Here is a 19,532-nt window from a genome sequence, read left to right as displayed (position 1 = left end):
AAAAAAAAAAAAAAAAAAAAGAAAAAAAAAAAAAGATGTTCTTGTTGATAATAGTGTCCCAGGGTTAACCCTTTTCTGAGGTCACTTTAACAGCGTGCTTACTTTGCTGGGGTCCAAATACTAGAAATCATTAAACCAAGAATTTGATCTTTGGTCTACTTGTTTTCCCCACCCTCATCCCCAAAAGCACATTTTCACTTCGAGGCCACTTCCTGTAACATCTTATTTTTAACAAGTTATGGTTTATACAAAATACTAACCACACTTTGAATTCATTATGATCTCTTTTGACTTAAGCTTCCATGGTGATGACTCGTTATTGTCTGGTGTATTCATGTGTGCCATTTCAGTTTACCATTCTTTGGTTATAAGTATGACTCTTTATATTTTTCTATTAGTTTTTAACTCCATTTTTCTAATCAATAATAGCACCTGTTAATGCCACTGTAAAAAGTGGCCATTTTGTATTCTTATTTCTTAACAATATCTATTGAGTATCTCCTGACAGGCAGAATTCTGAGTCCTGGAGTTACTGTCCCCAGGGAATAAGACATACCTGGTCTTTGCCCCATTGATATACATGGAAAGGTGTTATAAGCAAGAAAAAAAAAAGATAATATATTTTAAATCTGCTTACTTGGAAAAATTATTGAAAACATTTTTTAAACCTCTGAATGTATTTTTTACTCTGGTTTGTTCTTACTTTTCTGTCTGCCTTGTTACAGACCAACAATTGGGCCACCTTTGTTCTGCAGCCATCATGACCTACCTAGTGCTTTCTTTGGGAATTAGTTGAAAGTAGAATGTAAGATAGGCACTTTGGGATCAGGCTGTCATGGGTTCCAAACCTAACTGCTCTTTACTGGCTATGTAGCCTATTGCAATTACTCTTTCTATTCCTCAGTGCGCACATCAGTAAAATGGGGATTATGGAGCCGTGATGAATGTTCCATACTGCTTTCAGATGCTTAACACAGTGTGTGCAACCTAGTGAGTGCTTGATAAATATCAGCCCCTATTATTAAGAATCACTTACTCAGGCCCAACAGGGGCTACAAAGAGCTGGTTCCCACCTGACTCTTCATCTCTGTGCTCCAAGGCCTGCACTTCCTCAGTCCCCTCACAGGACCATGTGTAAGCACACTGTGAGCAGTTTGAGTAGCTGTGTCTTTGTTCAAGTTGTTACCTCTGTCTTGAACTCCTGTTACCTGACTCATTCTCTGTCATCTTTTAAGACTTAACCTGTGATGTCTTTTGAAGAAACCTGCTTTGAACACCCAGAGTTGAGCTAAGTGTCCCCTTCTGTGTACAGTCCTCTCTCTTAGTGTAGGACAATAGCAAGATGAAATTGTATCTTTGTGGGACTCCTTTGCCCCTGAGACTTTTTAGCCTCTCAAAGGCCAAGAGGGATCTCACTCAGTGCTGTATTTCCAGGATCTCTCCCGTGCTAGTGCTAGGAAACGTGGAGCTGAGCCTGTACCCCTGGATATAGTGCAATGTAGGTCGGGCATTTCACAGCCAGGAAGTCACTGTTATTGGGTGTTTGGTCTAAGTGGCAAAATCTCTGCTTTCAGTTAGGTTAGTTTTAGCTCTGATCAATTTGAACAACAATTTGGCTGTTTTTATACTTTACGTTTTGTTCTATTCTGATAAAATAATAGAGAAAGATATTTGAACTTCTGACAAACATGATGAAAACCTGCTAGATGTTTTTATCTAACCCTTTTAGTTACACATTTTAAACTAGTTTAAGATGTTCAAAGGCATTATACAAACTTGATAGAGATTTCTTCAACGTAATTATCCAGTAAATACTGAATTCTCTTGTTTTCTAGAGGATTGTTAAAAGGAGACTTTCATGTAGTTCTGAACCTAAATTATTTCTTTTTATCAGGGTTTTGTATTGTGGTTTATAAGCAGTGAAGCAGAGTTGATCTAAAGGAAATGTGGTCTTTTAGCAGCCTCTACCTGCTGTAGAGCACCTTGGATATTATTTAGGTCTGATGCAAACCACAACACTATAAAATAAGGTACAGAGAAACATACTTCCTGGCTACAACACGACGCTATTTAGTTAAGTTACACAAAGCATAGCTGTGCCTCCTTGTTAGCTTCTGCCCTGTAGGTCCTTGTGTACTGCTTTAGCAGATTTAAATTATGATTTTCAGCAGAAATGTCTTAGCAGCAAAAATGCTTACCTCTTATTTTACACTCCCTCCTTTCCTTGTAAGATTTTGCTCCCCAGGTACTTGTTGCTTCTGACTAAAGCAAGACGATGATTATATCTCTTTGCGCGGTGTGTTGGAGGGGTTTGGCATGCTACACGGGCCAAAAGGCTCATCTCAAGAAGAAGCTGGGGGAATGGAGAACTAACGTTTGAGAACTTGGCTTCACCCAGCCATTTGACATTATCTTTTTAATGTAATCTTAAGACAAAGCCTAGCCTAAATGATGTTTTATTATCTTTATTTTATAAATAGAAAGAATGAGCCTATTTAAGGTCACCTGGGGGTTGCCTGTGTGTTTTGTGTGTCTGTTTTCTAAGTCTGTCCTAGTTGAAGACTGCTGGATTCTTCTTCATGTGTGTGTGTGTGTGTGTGTGTGTGTGTGTGTGTGTGTGTGTAGTGAAACCAGGGAGGGGTAAAGTGATACCATACTTGAGAAAAGGGAAGCCCACCATCCAATATCAGTGCTTCTAACTGAGGGATATGCTCTACTTGTGTGATCTGCCTCTTTCTGACCGACTTTATGCCACAGAAAATCAAAATAAGGTAGAATTGCTCAGCCAAGAATTTTGTAGTCTGATAAAGGCATCCTGGTGGTGGGAACCACTGTGAGTGACCTCAGATTTGACCACAGATAGTAGTTGGACAGGCATCGTTTTCAAAGATGTGTGGTGTAAACATCAAGCATGTGGACCACCAGTTGTGCACAGTACTCAACGACTGCTGAGAGGGCAGGAAGGGCAGATTTTATCCAGCATAATGAAGAGGGAGATAATTTGACTTTTGAGATTCTACAAATTGGAAGAAATTTGTAGGTAGTAAAGCTTTTCTTCCTCTCCTAGGATTGCTTCTGTCTTTCACTGGCCACCATCAGCTTTTTTACATTTTCATGCACAACATGGGGCAGCTTTCCCTTTGGGTGTAGTCAGATTGTGACCTACTACATAAGCTTTTAAAGGTTCCCTAGCATTTGTGCTTTGTTTTAGGGTCAGAGATATAAGTCATCAGAAGAGATTTAGCTGCAGAGCAAGTGCCTATGGCTGCTAAGATTAAGACTGAGAAAGCTCAAACGTGCAGCTTTTTCCTTCTTTCTTTTTCTCCTTGTTTTCTGTCGGCATATTCTCCAAATATTTTTGGCCTACAGTTGAGTATAAGCCTAGTGTTTGGGCAGAAGAATCTTCTGTCCTGTGCTTTAGAGGATGCCCTTCTCATATTTTTCTGTGCTCAGGCCCATGGCCATGAGGTGGGGACAATTCTGTGCACCCTCTAGTTTCTGTCTTTGCTTTTTTATAGATCCTGTTTTGGGCACCCCAAACTCCCTACTGAAGCCTCCTTTTGTAGGCTACAAGGACTTTTGGGTCTGTTTTCCTGAAAACCTTAGTGGCCACTAGTTGACTTTCCTCCTGGGGTGTGTGTGTGTGTGTGTGTGTGTGTGTGTGTGTGTGTATGCATGTGTGCATGTTTGAAACAGAGAAAGTGAAAAGGGGAGAGAGGGAGACAGAGACAGAGACAGAGACAGACAGAGACAGAGAATGCTCTTGGTGGTCCATATGTATACATCTCGCAGTGCCCTCTTGATTCAGAATGGGGTAGCTATGGAGAGAGCAAGGTAAAGAGTTTCCCCCCGTCCCTGTCCCTCCTCCACTCCTGAGGAGGGAACATTGTGTAGCGTGTGTATCATAGAGGAAGAGTTGGGGGCTTCAGCTTGATCTTTCAACAGGTTGGGAAGACGCATTCTTCGGTTAGGGTAGAAAAGTGAAACTTAGTTTAATGAGCAGTTGTGTTTGTTGGCTTATTTATAACTTTTCATATTTTGGTATGTGCTGTGTGGCCGGTATTTGTACTCTTTGACTTCCATTGTTAGGGATGGATTTAGCATTATAAAATTGCCCTTGCAGAAGTGTTGGGTAAAATTAGTTTTTGTTAATTTTAACATGTTTTCTCTGGAGTAGAGAACATGCTTATTAATGGAAAAGCTAAGAGTTGTTCATGATCCCAGTATTGTATTTTCTTTGAAAAGTTCAAGTTTTCATAGTTTGTGTTTTCTTGAAGGGAACTGTAGCACTATCCATTTAACTTGTCTTCTTGAAGTTTCACTTGTATATATGTTAGACTTTCCAGTGCTTTAGTTCCATTTCTGCTGTACAGTAAGACCACTAGAGCGAGGTGAACCTTAATCGTTCTTAATTAATCAACCTTAATGACTGCACAAAACAGATGAATTTGAAGAAAAGGAAGGATGGGTACCTATTTTTGGCATTTACAACAGCAGCTTTTTATCTAACATTGTCAATTGCAAAGGATTCATTAAGTTGGGGAGGTAACTCACTGCTGCCTTGTGGATGACTGTGCCTCTTCCATAACTCTGCAAGACCCCTTTTACACAGAGAAATGAAATTGACTTTATGTCCCTTGTAGTTTTGCTCAGGAGCCTTAATGGAAAAATATCCCAGTAATGGTAGTGGCTATCGCTTAACTGAGCTCTTACAGTTGCCTGGATCATGCTGAACATTTTCACTTTCAAAAAAACTCTGCAAGGTAGATTTTTCACAGCTTGGTATAAGTCCTGCAGAGATTAAGACATTTGCTGAAGGCTGTCCAATTGGTGAATGATTTTGCTGGGGTCGGACCAAGATGGTTTTCTTTAGGGAACCTAAACCTCACATTGTTATTGCATACCGAGACCAGGCTGCTTGAGGTGACATAAACCCCTTGTCCATTATAATAGGTTATTGGAAGACTCTAGGGTCTAAGACAAATAATGATAAGTCACTTTTTTTCTAATACTTTAGCATTTTTAATATATCATCCTATTTAATTTTCGTAGTGAAATAAAATAATATTTGGTTCACATACCAGGTAGTGAAACATGCCTGACATGACCTCAAAGGAAAAATAAAAAGAATGTACAGCAGGTGATAACAATAGTGATGTTCTGTTATCAGGGAGTTCCAGTATCCAGTGTCAAGTAAAACAGGCACTTTATTTGGAGAGATGAGAGAAGTCCAAGGAAGTAAGATAGGACAGGCCCGGGTGGATTTAATATGAAGTATTTGGGATTTAATCATCCAGATTCCTTCGTGGCAGAGACAGGCTCCTGGCTCTGAGACCCTGGCACTGTGATGGACAGTGGTCACAAAGTCAGGCCATGTTTAAGAAACTATGCAATGCCCTGAATCTTATAGCATATGTGCATGTATTTGTGTGTGTGTGTGTGTGTGTGTATATATATATATATATATATATATATATATATATATACACACAAACATACATACATATACATACATATATATACATATATATTTGACAGTAGTTTCCCAAATTTGAAGGTACAGTAACCCAAAAGATTTATATGCCATTATCTATAATGAGTTAAGAACTAGAAAGAAAAATTTCTGAAATAATCAAGAATAAATTCCAAATTCTGATCAACAGTTCTAGAGGAAAACTGAATTTTTTAAAATTCTCTCAATAGATAATATTGTGAAAGCATTGAGCAGATCAAAAAGCGTGTGTATAAAAATGCAGGAAAATATTTCAGAGGAGTTTCAAGTAGCTAATTGGTAAAAATACCTTGTTTTCTATTAAACTTTTTGTGGAATGTGTAGCTTTTGTAATTTGTAGGAGGCCACATTGGTTGTAGATAAATATTCACTTTCACACTTTCACACGCACATTTCTATTTTTAGTTTTTTTCTCAAAGAATACTCCTGAGATTTATAAGCTTCACCTTCCACAAGGCATAAACCTGTGACTAAGGGGAGCGTCTGTGTGTTGCCCTAGAAAATAAATTTTAAAATGCCTCCTCCTCCTTCTCCCATTGCGGAGACTGAAGTTAGCATTGTTATGTTACCAAACTGAAGCTTTATTTTCCCCGGGTTAGGTAAACCCTTCATTATTTTCCTAATTTAGAGCCCAGTGCCAAGTAGAAAAATAGTTGCAGATATATAATTATCACAAAACCTTGATCTTGAAAGAAAGGTAACCCAGAGCTGACCCTTAGTTTAAGACCACAAAGACTCTGCCTAGGAGACAGGCACCCCATTTCCCCTAAAATAAGACCTAATTGGAAAATAATCAGCCTAGAAAACGAAAGATCAAAAATGTCAGCCCCAATCAGCTTATCCTTGCCTTACCTGCCCTCACTGTTCCCGTTTGGTGGCTACTCTGTAAGGCAGGTAAGGCAAGGACAGGCTGACTGGGACTGGCATTTTTAATCTTTAGTTTTCAAGGCTGATTATTTTCTGGTTAGGTCTTGTTTTGGGGAAACGCTGCAGTAGGGAATGAAGCACATGGACCGAGGAATCAGGTTGTAGGCTGGACCAGGTTAAGTTCTAGTCCCCCGGGCCGTGTCTTCTTTCAGTGTATGGTGAAAGGGACTGGGCTAGATGATATTTGTCTATCCTCAACTATTCAGTTCTGTAGTTACTAGAGGAAATAGCTAAAGTGGACACAGAAACATTTACATATTCTTAGCTAATCAAAATAGAAAACTATAAAAAGTCATAAGAGGTCTAAATTGCCATATACCACAAACATGTACTTAGAGTTTTTTGGAGATAACTATTACAAACATAAAAGTAAAAAAAGAAAGAGAAACTGTACTTATTTCAAAAATGTCCAACTGCAGGTGTCTGAATATACATCCTGACTAAATAGCATGTTTACTTCAGCTGGAACTCACTCCTACTGACTAAAGAAAAGGCTTGCTTGGTTTGGGTGATAATATCATTTTTCTTTGGTGACTGATGGTGTTTTCATTCTCCTCTTCCTCTGGATCAGTAGAAAGACTGTACAGGTTTTTCTTAAGAAAGAAAATTGTGAAATGCCTTGCATGTCCAGAAGTAAAAGCCAAAGGAGCTTGCATGTTTTTTGGGAAAAGAAAGGAAACTTGTCTGGATATAATTAGTGTTCTGCTGCCTTTCAAAGATATCTCCATCACTTTTCTTAAAATATTCTCAGCAAAGACAGAATTTGCTACAGACTGCCAGTTTTCAGGCTGCTGTTTTAGGAATGGGAGGAGTTGCTGAGGCCCATAATTGCATTTCTGTATAGTTTGCAAATACTTGTTAGCACAAAATAAGAGTCTTTTAACTGTTGTTTTGAGTGACTCTTTTGTTACTGCATATGACATTTATCCTTTAAAATCCATCATATTTGGGGGGACAATATGGTATAATTTGGCCTCCAAATATGTGAAAAGGGGAAAATATTTGATTCTGATATATTTTATTCAATACAGTGGTATTATTATTTTAAAAATAATGCTGAAGATTGAATCCAGAGCCTTTACACTGAGTTCCACATCCATTTTTTTAATTTATCATTTTATTTTGGGACAGGATTGCACTGAGTCCTTAACTTTCCAAGGTTGGGCTTGACCTTAATGCTCCTACCTCAGCCTCCCAGAGGGCTGGAATTAGAGGTTTGTTCCACCATGTCTGGCTCTGGAATCTCTTAAACTGCATTATTATAAAGTAACTTTTTAATAATCTTGACCCAATATGGAGACTCTTTTATTTTTATAATAAATGTCTATCATAATTGGTGTCACCTTTCTTAATACTTGCATTTTTAATCTAATAAAGGAAGTCAGCAGTCTTTTCCTTCACTGTTGTCTTGGGTTTTCCAGCTATGTGACCTGGTTTGTTCTTTCTTGCTTTCAGCAGTGTCATTCTAGCATTGAGGCCCAAATCTTACTGTTAAACTCTGAAGGCAACGGTTTTCTGTCACCTCCTGATAGCATCAAATAAAGATATCCTAATAACTTGCTGCTCTTAACGGTCTGTCAGTGTCAAAATCAGTGGGAATTTTGTGGAAATGCAATCTTGAGTCCTTCCCAGGCCTACTGCCTTGGAATCTTCATTTTATCATAAACCCAGGTGATTCTGCACCAATTACAGTTCAAGAAGCCCTGATCTAACACTGCTTGAGCTCTCTCCAAAGAGGAAGCCATTGATTATCTGCCATGATTTTAGTGAAACCCAGCAGATATTGTTTCTGTCAGGAAGAGGAGGATTCAAGGGTGAGTTGCACTTAAGTTTTACGCAAGTCTTCTGACTTCTCCTATGGGAGGTGACAAGGCCTCTTATAACTGTTGTGCCCAAGACGTTAAGGCTAGCAGAAGACAGAGTGCACTGGTAGCCGGTCAGTTAACCGAGTTGATTTAAATCAGTCTGTTTTCCAAATCTTCCTTCACAGCTCTTTCGCCCACTGAATGTCTGCCTCTTGAACATGATCAGGAGAACCCACAGATCTGTCTTGCTGCTGAATTTAAGTATTAGTCATGTTTACCTCATGAGGTTTTTAATCACAGATTGCCTTGACACATGTAGGCCTTAATTCATTCTGGAGCTGTTGTACTGTGAGAGAACATCGGCTCTGTATGAAGTATGTGCCCAGTAAAGGAATTAACGACAGGTTTTTCAGGAGGTGGGTCTGCTCTCCGACATTTCTGGAAGTTCTCTTTTATCTTGAGAAACTTATTTGATTGAAAGAAACACAGGAAAGACTCACTACATTTTTCTTGAGTTTCTCAACATTTACTTTAACTTTCTCCGAGGGGGCCAGTGTAGGCATTTCCATTGATTGGCTTCTTATTTTATTCAACAGAGGCAGGTTTTGTGCCTTGATTAACTTTTGGTTTTTTTGTTTGTTTGTTTGTTTTTGTTTTTATCTCAGTTCTCTGTTTGCATTCCAGACTGGGCTTGAACTTGCTCTGTAGCACAGGCTGGCCTCAAACCACCTGCCGTGCAGAGGTGTGCCACAGCACCTGACCTTGTGCCTTGATTCCTTTCATCTTCTGGAAATGTGGGTCCTTGTCCGTTACTAATGCCCTTAAGTAACGTGGAGGCCACTGTTCTAACAACTTGTTTCTGATTTTTCAGGGTAATTTAATTTTCTGAATTTTTTTTAAACCTTTGATAACTGAACTGTACTTTGCAAGAAAAAGAAAAGTGAGAAAGAACAACCAGAAAACTTTGCATTGCAATCCATTATCTGTTGCTTCCTGTTGTATAAAATCCCAGTTTATTCTCCAGAATAACTTACATCTTAATTCTAGGAATCTCTTAATCAGATTTATTTATGACCGAAACCTAGTGACATGAAATGTATGGCCATTTGGTTTCATTTTTGCTCTTGAATTACATTACTGCACTGTCAGCCTGAACTCTTATTTTCTGTCATCTGTAAGGATCCCCTGATTACTTTCTGGCTATGGACATCTCTCACCACTGCGCGTGTGTTGTCAGCGGTTAAATCTCCTCCCACGCCCAGACATCATTTTGAACAGGTGGCCCCTGCTAGCATGGCTTCCTTGCAACCTCTCTATGAATCCTAGGTGATCACACGGGCCTTTTCCTCATCAAGGACAGAGGCTGCCTCAGTGTCACTGGCTCTTAACACAATACAGCACCTTGCACACAGGACACAGGGCCATTTCATTTAACCGCATGGATGAAGTCAAGTCTCTTCCTGTTTCCCATTCTGCCCTATTTTCAGGCTTCGTGCCCTCATTCCACTTACGTAAATTTTTCTCATACAGCCATTTTGCTTTCAAATTTCCTTGCTTGTGACTATTCTCCATTCACTTCCTCAAATCTTCTCCTTCTAGACACCCTCTGTAATAGCTCCATCCTCTGAAATAATGCCCGGTCCGAATGTTACTTCTACTGAGTCTGCCTTCGTTAGTCTTTATCGTCTCACTTCGATTCCCCTTCTTTCTCCTACCCATAGCCTCCCTAACAGCTTACGCTACGCTTATCTGGCCCTGCTCACCAACCCACTTATTGGTGGTGTATGTGATTTCCTCGGTTCTTAGAATAACAATTCTTTGAGGGAGAGACTTTTGTCTGATTCTGTCCTGGTGATTAGCATACATCCTAGTAAAAATGTATTTGTTCATGTGCTGTGTTTGTTGCTGTTTGGAATTTGTTTGCAGACCTATAACCGGGAGTGAGGATAGAGTTTTTTGTACTTATTGTTTTATTTTTATTGTTTTGTAGACTGATTATCTTCTCCCTGCCAAGGGTGAGTGTCAGTTGCTTTGTTGCTTGTAGCACATACAGTACTGGCAGAACCATAGATTTCTGGAAAGTCTTGTATGCTCTGCTTTGTGTAAATTGCTCTTTAGAGGGGAGGTTTTCTGTGTGCAGTCTTTAGTTTCTGTGAATTTGGGAGCACCACAATATGTGGGTGGTAAGAGCCGTTGTTTTTCCACACACCGCAGGTTGCTTTTGATTCATTTCTTCTCTTAATTTATGAATCTTTTGCACAGGGTCCAAGTTATCTGAGCAACAGAGGCCAGAAAATGTCATGAAATTGTCGTAAAATAAATCATACCATCTGACTCAGCGCAGTTATTCACCACTGCTTCTGATGAGCCTCAGGTTCTCTGCCATCATTGGGATTGCTGCAGAAACGTGGCCACAGGTGTCTGGAGGCCGGAGAGTGGGCCTGACGGGGGGAATGCAGCGTCCCATTACTGCAAAGGTGGCCGTGCTGTGCTTTTTGGAAAGTGCTATTAAAACGACACATGAGTAAATACACAGCTTTCCTTAGATGAGCATATAATAGGAATGAATCTCCAAGAAAGGTTTTGAAGGCCTTCAGCCTTCTCCACCACGCGAAGTCACGCCAGCCGAAGTGTGCTTCTCACCCCAGCCCAGCCTGCACACAGGTCCTCACCTCTCTTCTCACTGGACCATCCCCTGGGGAGCACTTCCTTTGTGGGAATGCCGCTGACTTCTAGCATTATTCCAGCATGCACTAGCAGTGCCTCTCTCCTCTCTAAGAGGGAAGAAAATAAAAACAAATTTTAATATCCTTAAGTCTTAACAGTCTGTGGCACTTTTTGGAAATGGTCAAAACCAAATATCTCCAATTTGACATGGTATTGGCTGCCTTTTAAAACCGCCAAAAACATTTATCTCCCACAATTTCAATGATGTTGTTGGTGAGGATGAGTGTGCCAATATCAGCATTTGCATTTGTTCAGCGCTTCGCAAAGCATCTCCACAAACTGAGTGCTGCCTGTTACCAGTTTTTCCCCCATGAAGTTTATTGGTACATTCAAAACAAACAATACAGTTACATTCATCATTGGGATCTTGTACCTTTACATGACAGGTCTTGGTTCTCATTTTTTCCTTGTACCCCTGCCCTCCCTTCACCCACTTCACCCCCTTCACCCTTCCCTATTTACAAAGACTTTATGTTACCAGTTTATTAATGAAATACCTGGAGAGTCTTTGGAGTATCAGGAAGGAGTCCAATCTTTTACATTCATTGTCAACTTCCTGAACAATTATGGTCCCTAAAATTAACTTTAACCCTTTATGAGCCAAGCTCATTGACTTTACCACTTCTAAGGTGTAATTTATTTTATATGAAAACAACTTTTTAGAGAGATGTCTACGTAAGTCATGTTAAACAGTTATGCCGGTCGAAACAATTTTGTTCTTCTCTATCTTTATTCTGACATTCATCTTAAGGAGTTCTGGGAAAGGAAATGAAAAACAATACTCAACCTCTGATACAATGTACTGTTTTGATTATGATCAGTACTTTAATAGAATTTCTCTTTGAGAGTCTTTATCTTAAGGAGACCTGAAAAGCTTGGGAAAGTTTAATTGATCCAGGGTCACTTCTCTTAAATCCCTTTCCATGTTAACCAGTTTAACCATGGGGTGTGATTGGCTTTTATGCTTTCTGAATGGAAGCATCTTGAAGTTAGAAGAAGGGATCACAGTGGGCAGATGGTGATTATATTGGTTGCAAGCAGCTGTTCAAACCTATTTGCTGAAGTATTTGTGTGCCCTGTACCAGAGGTGACCAGGATACGGCGAATCTTTCATTTTAGTGAATCTTTGTGCTTAGGTCTTTTTTAGTACATGCATCTTGAAAACACATAAAACATCTTTCATTGCAAAAGTAGCTCTTACATGAATATTAGAGCAAAAAAAATCATGAAAATAGTTATTTGTCTACTCATTCAGGCAGATAAAAACTAATGCCAGAAAACAGAAAAGAGAAGTGATCTGAATAATTTTACTATTATTGAGACAGTGTAAGAGCATCCGGTGTGGGGAGAAAGTGTACTCTGACAACTTTGAAGAAAACATTGACCATGTCTTGTTATAATAATCTTTTACTAATCGCTTATATGGATAGAGTGCTTTATTATTTGAAAAAGTTTCATTTGCATATCATATTTAACCTTGGAAACAACCTTCTGTGATGGGTATAATTATGCCATTTTACAGATGTGGAAGTGGAGGCCCAGAAAGATGAAACCATCTTCCTAAGCTGTAATAGGACCATTCATTCACTGAATCTGTGTAATGTATCTTGAATTATTTTTTTAATAATTTTATTATTTGTAATCATTTACTCCTTCATTGCTTAATTTGTAAGTAATCTAAGACTAAAATTTGTGGTTCCACTGTATTTTCATATTTTTTGTAGTAAATTGAAGAAGAAATGACGGAAGGGCTGGCATCAGATGCCTTGAAAATTGAAAACCATATTAAGATGAGACAATTTCCACATTCAAGACATACTTTGAAGTTTTGTCCCCTAGTCTTACTGGAGTTCAAATATGTAATGAGTCATTTTTATCTTCCTCTTTTCTTGTGGGGATAGCTTCTCTCTTTTTTAAAACCATGTGGTTGGCCTTCATGGCCATTGTCAGTAGACAAATGTTGCCATTTATAAAAGCTATGCTAGTTGCTAGATCCCATGGTTTTGCCCTTCCTCAAGGTCAAAGTATCCAACCTAATCAGGAATGTTGGCGTCTTTACATAAGAGCGGCACTGCTTCACTATGTAGATCCAGAGATCATGAATGATGGACTTTGGCTTCCTTTCCTACAACTTTGAGACTGTCTGAACAGAAATGCAAAGAAGAGCAAAACTGTTTTTGTAGCACAACTAACACAGGCATCTAATACTCAGTCACATTACTTTTACATAAAAGAATATACCTTGGGGAATAGAACCTAGCTTTGTGATTGACATTTTCCTTTTTTTTTTTTTTTTTGACTGACATTTTCAAAGGACATGTTACAAAGAATGACTTTGATTGGCAGAAACTGTATTCAGTTTGCCTGCAGAGCAAAATAAGTTTTACTCTTGCTCTCTTACAGCTTAGTCTATATAAATGTTATTTTTTCCGTACTATCAAAAGAGAACTTTGTGATATCTGATGTTTATTAAATTATGGTTAAAGGCATGCATTACATCGTTGGCTCCCAAACTATGATATAGACTGATTCTTTTCCACCTTATTCATCAGGGTGATTTTTTTAAGTGGATTTTGTTAGGACAGAGAATCGTTGTGATTCTTTCTCGGGGGAGAAGATGAGATTTTTTAAGTTGATGACTGGATTAATGAATTTACATTATAAATAGTGGTTTTTTTCTTCAAATTGTCATACATTTCAGTGTAACTTGATGTAGATCTTTCTTTGAAGGGGTGTGACAGTAAGTCTTTTGGAATAAAATCTTTTATATAGTCTTTCAAAAACAGTAATTTTTTCCATAGTGATTCCTATTAAAGCAGATGTCACTGTATCAAGAAAATCCCCCAATTTTAAATTTTCAGAATGTTTTTGGTTTTCATTTTAAATCTAGGATACAGATAGTTTTCAATATGTATTTGTTTCATGGAATAGAAATATCACAGAGTAGGAAAAGAAATTTAATTGCAGGGTTATATTGACTTAAATTTAACTTGTTTGTATTGCCTAGGTAGTGTTATGATATTTTAAAGGGAAAACTGATCTGTAACTCTTACCCCTGACACAAAACTATTTGTTTTCTATACTTCTTTGTTGCATTATTAAAAGGGAGATATGCTTTCTCACCTTGGTCACCTTCACTCACTTTTTACACTGCATTATGGGGTCAAAACACTTTAGAAATTGAGCTTTTTCAAGGTACCTGGTGCTCAGATTTTTTCAAAGAGATCTTGTTTTAAGCCTGTCATCTCCCAGGCAATTGGCAAAGGATTTCCACTCTAAAAAATAGGAACTTGTAAAATTCATACTTAAGAATTAATCCAAAAATTGTCTTCCAGGAAAAATGTAGATAGTAACACTTGAATGCCTGGGAACAGTTACGTTTATGAGTCCTGCCTCATCCCCAAAATGTATGAGAATTTGAGTCACTGAAGAAAATTCTGTAAGCATACATTTCTAAGAAGGTTGGAATACAAGGCAGTTTGTATTGTGCTAGCAGCCAGCTCAAGGCAAAGCCAAAAAGCCTCACCTATAGGCAGGCAGGCTGTCTCAGCCCTTCTCTAACTGCTATGCCTTTTTCATATTGAATTTCCCACTCGGTGTTGAGTGGATTGAACTGTACTTATTTTTCAACCCTCACTGCCCATTAAAATCATCCCAATGCCTAAGCCAAACCCTTAGAAGCTCTTGACTCATTGCTCTGGGAAAGGCCGAGGCATCATAATTGTCTTAAAAGATCCTCTGATGGTTCTGCTGTGGAAGCCAGACTGAAAAACACTGACCTAGCTCCGTTACAAATAAAGAATTTGACCAGGAAGTCAAGGTATTGTCATGATATTCCACAGCACAGAAAAATACTTTACTGGATTCAAAACCTCCCATCTACTGCCATGAAATCCAGTTTAGCAAAATTGAGCACAATGTTAAGAGTAGAACTATTAGAAAAATCAAAATTCTTTTACTTTTTGAAACTTAGCTGCAGAATGAGGTAAATGCAGGTAAATCAAAAAGGATACCTTGATTAAAAACCAAGACCACAGGGGAAGGGAAGCAGGGAAGTGCCTGCTTAGGGATATATGACCCAGCCACACAGAGGCAGTCTCCAAGCCCCGTTAGCTATGGCCTAGTGGGCACTGAGGATGCAAGCTACTTTGAACCACTCTTCTTGGGAAGTGGATCTTCTCAGAGTCTCCCCCAGTGACATAGACCTCACAGCTGGTATCCAGGGCACCAAACATGTTGGGGTGAAGCAGGCCACCTTGGGAATCTCCTTGGCCTTATAGTCCACTCGAGAGATATGGTGAGGATGTGGGAATGCTAGGGGTGGGTGTGGCTTCTGATAAGAAAATTGTAAGTAGAGGAATAATGGAATAAAATTATTTTAAGGCCAGGATTTTGTAAGATGAAGATAGAGAATCCTGTTTTAGTCAGGGGAATAGATTTAACATGAACAAAATACATAATTTACAGGATTATTTTATACTATTCACCCAAAAAGTCAAATGCAGAGGAGTGCAAGAGATCTTTCCACACACCAGAGACCCAAAGAATCCAGCTGAGGGCCTGGATCTCATGGCAGTGTCCTGCACAAGTCCAACTGAAGGCCTGGAGTCCAAGGCCATGTCCTCCACAAGGCCGGCCAGAGGCCTAGAGCCCATGGCAATGTCTCGTACAAGTCCATTCGGAGGATGCACCTGGAAGGCCCAAAGGCCAGTGGTGGGAGCTAGAAAGTTTGTACCAGTGGGGTGAAGGATTTGTGCCGCCAGGCCGAGGAATCTACACAGGAACCAGAAAGCAATGCTTAAGTCAAAGGCAAGAGCACCTCTGATGAGAACAGCAGCCGTGCCCAGCAATGGCAAGGACTAGAGTGCCTATGAGGAAATTGTAGAAGGAACTCATGGCAATCTTCTCCAAGAAAATCAACAGCATATAGTCCTCCTCTCCAGTTCTGCTTTTTTGCCATTGATCTTCCACACCCAGAATCAGAATGATTCAGTTCAGCTGGGTACAATATAGATGTTGACCATTAGTTAATCCACCACAAATCCCTTCTTTACCTACCCACTATGTCTCTGCAGTTAGCAGAAGGCAGGAGAAACTGTCACGACTTTCTGTATCTATCAAGTTTTCCCCTGGACTCCCTTTTTTCTGATCCCATACTGGGTCTGGTATTTTTCATCAGCACTTCATGATATTCCTTTTTTTTTTTTTTTTTTTTTTTTTTTTTTGGTACCGAGGGATCGAACTTGGGTTCTTGTGCTTGCAAGGCAGGCGTCGTCACCTCTGAGATAAATCCATGGCCCCATGATATTCTTAATAGTTCTTTCATTGCACTTGAAAAGATCTATGAACAAACTCTTAAAATCCCCCAAATTTTCATTGTCCCCCAAAGTGTCCTTAGGTTCATTCCAGAGCTCACTCCATCCAGAATACCCTGAAGATGCCTCTGGAACAAGGTGAGGGGAAAAAAAAAATCCCGGAAGCAATGTCTAGAGAATGCCTAACTGAATCCACGCATAGACATGTTCTTGGCCTGTCCCCAGCACTTCAGAGATCACAAAGATAGGCAGATGGACATCTTATTTGGCATGGTGAGGAATCTCATGTTTCCACTGGCTGGTTTTGAGTGAATACACTTTATTACCTCTAGCGCCATTTTGATGGGCTTGCGACATGAGAGCATGGCGGTGATTAGACAACATGTTAAATCAGGGCAAGGAGTTCACCAGAGTAGCTTACCAACAGAGCAGAAACTTTGTACTTTGTAACCCCAATGATAAAGTTAGGATAAAAGGTATAGCCATCTTAGAATGCGTTGCTGTTCATCAAAACTTTCTGTAATAATGAACATAACTTGTATCTGTGCTATCCAGTGGGGCAACCATTAGTCCCATGTAGCTTGAAATGTGACAGGTGTAACTAAGGAACTGAATTTTATGTATTATGGTATTTTAGTTAACTTAAATAGCTACTTGTGGCTCCTGGCTACCAAAGTGGACAGGACAGTTATTGGGCATCTTTAAAATTCTCATTCTCAAGTCCTGAAGAAGCACAGGCAGGTTGTTTTCCAGCTCTGTTAGTCAAATAACAGATTAAATTGTATCGCCCCATGCCTGTTTCAGCCCTGGAAGCCTGGCAGTCTAATGTTAATGGAAATACTTTTTAGTGATACACTCTAATTATAATGCTCAACTATGGGAGGATCCAGCCAGAACTCTTCTGTCACTTGTGTGTTTGGCTTTCACCTTAAATGGGTAGTAAAAATACTACCTTGTGGGGGAAAAGAATGCTTCAGGTCTGTGTGCATGGAATGGTAGGGTTATAAACAGTTGCACCTCCTCGTGGGAACACTGGGGAAAGGGAAGTTAGAGTGACAGGTAGCTGCAGTGAGCAGCCTTGCTCTGGAGGAATGAATGCTTTTAACTTGGCTTGGCCTTCATCACCACTGCCTAGCAGAAGGGCTTTCCCTGAGGGCATCGGATTTTCCCCTGTGAATAAGTTCTCCCTACCATTGGTCACCTCTCTGCTATGTTCTCCTAGAAACTCACCTCTCCTTATTTGGCATGCCACAGCTTAAACCTGGAGAACTGGGTGGTGGGGTGGGGAGCAAGCTGGTGTTTTTTCAAAAATATTAATTTCCTTGCTTTATGCTTTTGTCAGCTTTGACTGGAAACTTAATCTGTGTGCCTCAGCTCTGCATTATGTTTTAGTCATTGAAATGGGGCTTAATACGAATTACTTGATACCTCAGGAGTCAGGCAAGCCTTTTTTATTTATTTATTTATAAACAGCCTTTTATCTTAGGCCCAGGGATTTGCATTCTGAGAGGCTATGCCAGCTGACTGGAGCTCTTGCAGGTTTCAACTTGTTGCAAACCTAGTTGGGTCCATTTTTTCCACTTAATGCGACCTTCTGCTGCTGCCACTCAGGGCTTACTGGTCTGCTGTGGAACTTTAGTCCTTGCCCTTAATTGTCTTCTGTTTCTCCCTCAGTAGTGATGCTTCAGCCAGCCAACCATTTAATGCAAGACACTTTCTCCTAAGGATTTGGGGTTGGACTTTAATTACAAATAAATGGCAAACAGGCTGATAGCACAGCCCTTCTTGGAAGGAGCTCCCCACCCCTCTTTCTCTCTTTGTCTGCCCCGGCTCCAAGGAATCAAAATCAGTACCTTGCTCTTGCCAGGCAGGCATGATGTCACTGAGCTACATCTCTGGCCCCCTCCTCTCTCTTTTTAGTACATAAAATTCATTTCTTTTTAATTCATTCCAGAGCCTTTGCATTAAGCTACATCTCCAGCACTTTTGAAAAAGATTTTTTTTTAATTATGGTGAAACAAGTTTTTGCTAAGTAACTGAGTTGCCCAGGCTGGTCTCAAATTTGCAGTCCTCTTGCCTTAGCTTCTTAGGGTTCTGGAATGATAAGTATATGCCATCATGGCTGGCTAGCATGACTTTATTAGCTCTGCCCTCCATCTCCTTCCACGTCCTTTGAGGTCTTTATTTTCTTATCTCTGAAAGCTGAGCATTCGAGGCCTTTCAGATTTCGTTAGATTAGTATTCTTATACAGTTTTCTATGATGATGAAAATATTCTCTATATTCTTGGCCACGTGTGTCAGTTAAGCATATGAAGATGGCTAGTGCAACTTGGACCAAAATATGTGATATTAATTAACAACTTAAATTGAAATGTGAAAGGGCATGTGTGTTCGTGGCTGTTAGATAGCCCTGGTCTATGCCCTTGATTTCAAGACAGTGTGTCTTAGAAGAGCCATTTCTTGTGGAGCTTTGTGGCACCCATCTTCATGAACCAGCTCCTCCCAGGAAAGAAACTTTTCCAAGCAATTTCTTCTAAGGCATTTCTTTTTATTGCTAATTTTGACTGATTTGTGTCTTTTACATCCTCATATTTGGGTTCAATATACTTTTCCTCCGTTGTTCTGTTTTCTCTGTGAGCACATCATTATTCCTTGCCCAGCAGCTGCAAATATGTATTAAGTTTTTGTAAATAAAAGGAATTTGCCCAAAGAATAGAAAGTGTTTACCCAAGGATCAGTTATGGAACTTGGTTTCATAGAACTTAGGAAGATAGAAAGATATCAGGTATTTATGGCGTGCCAGACAAGGTACGAAGCCAGCCACGGTTCAAATTAGAAGAGTACAGCACTGAACTAAACCGTGTTTGTCTATGGAAGTACACACACAGCATTTAAGATTTAACTAATATATCTGAGGATGAGTACAGTCTGAGGAGCAGAGAGTGCTGGTGTGTATGTGTTTGTAATTTTCTGGAGGGCAGGCAATCTTCTGCCTAGAAAGGGGGATGGTGAGGGCTAAAGAAAGAAAGATGATAGAGACTTGTGTAATTTCATAGTACACAGGGGTCTGGGAGGTCAATGCCTCAGAATGGGCAGAGACACAGGCACTCCGAGCTTGCCACTATTTATTGGGTGCACACAATAATTGGAGGGAACATCGGGTGACTTAGGGGCAGGCAGTAATCCTATGTAGAGGAGGATCTTAGGTTGGTGGGGACAGTAAGATGAGCAAAGCATTCTTAAAC

General features: G+C 39.7%; 1 protein-coding gene across 1 annotated transcript in view; it reads left to right on the top strand.

Annotated features, from left to right (window-relative positions):
- The first annotated feature begins 12,498 nt into the window (after window positions 1-12,498).
- Tgfbr2 (transforming growth factor beta receptor 2) overlaps window positions 12,499-19,532 on the top strand; it is a 62,683-nt gene continuing 55,649 nt past the window's right edge. Inside the window, exon 1 of the mRNA XM_019209635.1 lies at window positions 12,499-12,568. The gene's annotated coding sequence lies outside the window, so the exon portion shown is untranslated. The remainder of the gene's footprint in view (window positions 12,569-19,532) is intronic.

Source organism: Fukomys damarensis, unplaced genomic scaffold, assembly GCF_012274545.1.
Source record: "Fukomys damarensis isolate Sample0158 unplaced genomic scaffold, DMR_v1.0_HiC HiC_scaffold_28, whole genome shotgun sequence".
In the NCBI taxonomy this organism is placed as follows: domain Eukaryota; kingdom Metazoa; phylum Chordata; class Mammalia; order Rodentia; family Bathyergidae; genus Fukomys; species Fukomys damarensis.
This window is presented reverse-complemented; position numbering and strand designations above follow the sequence as displayed.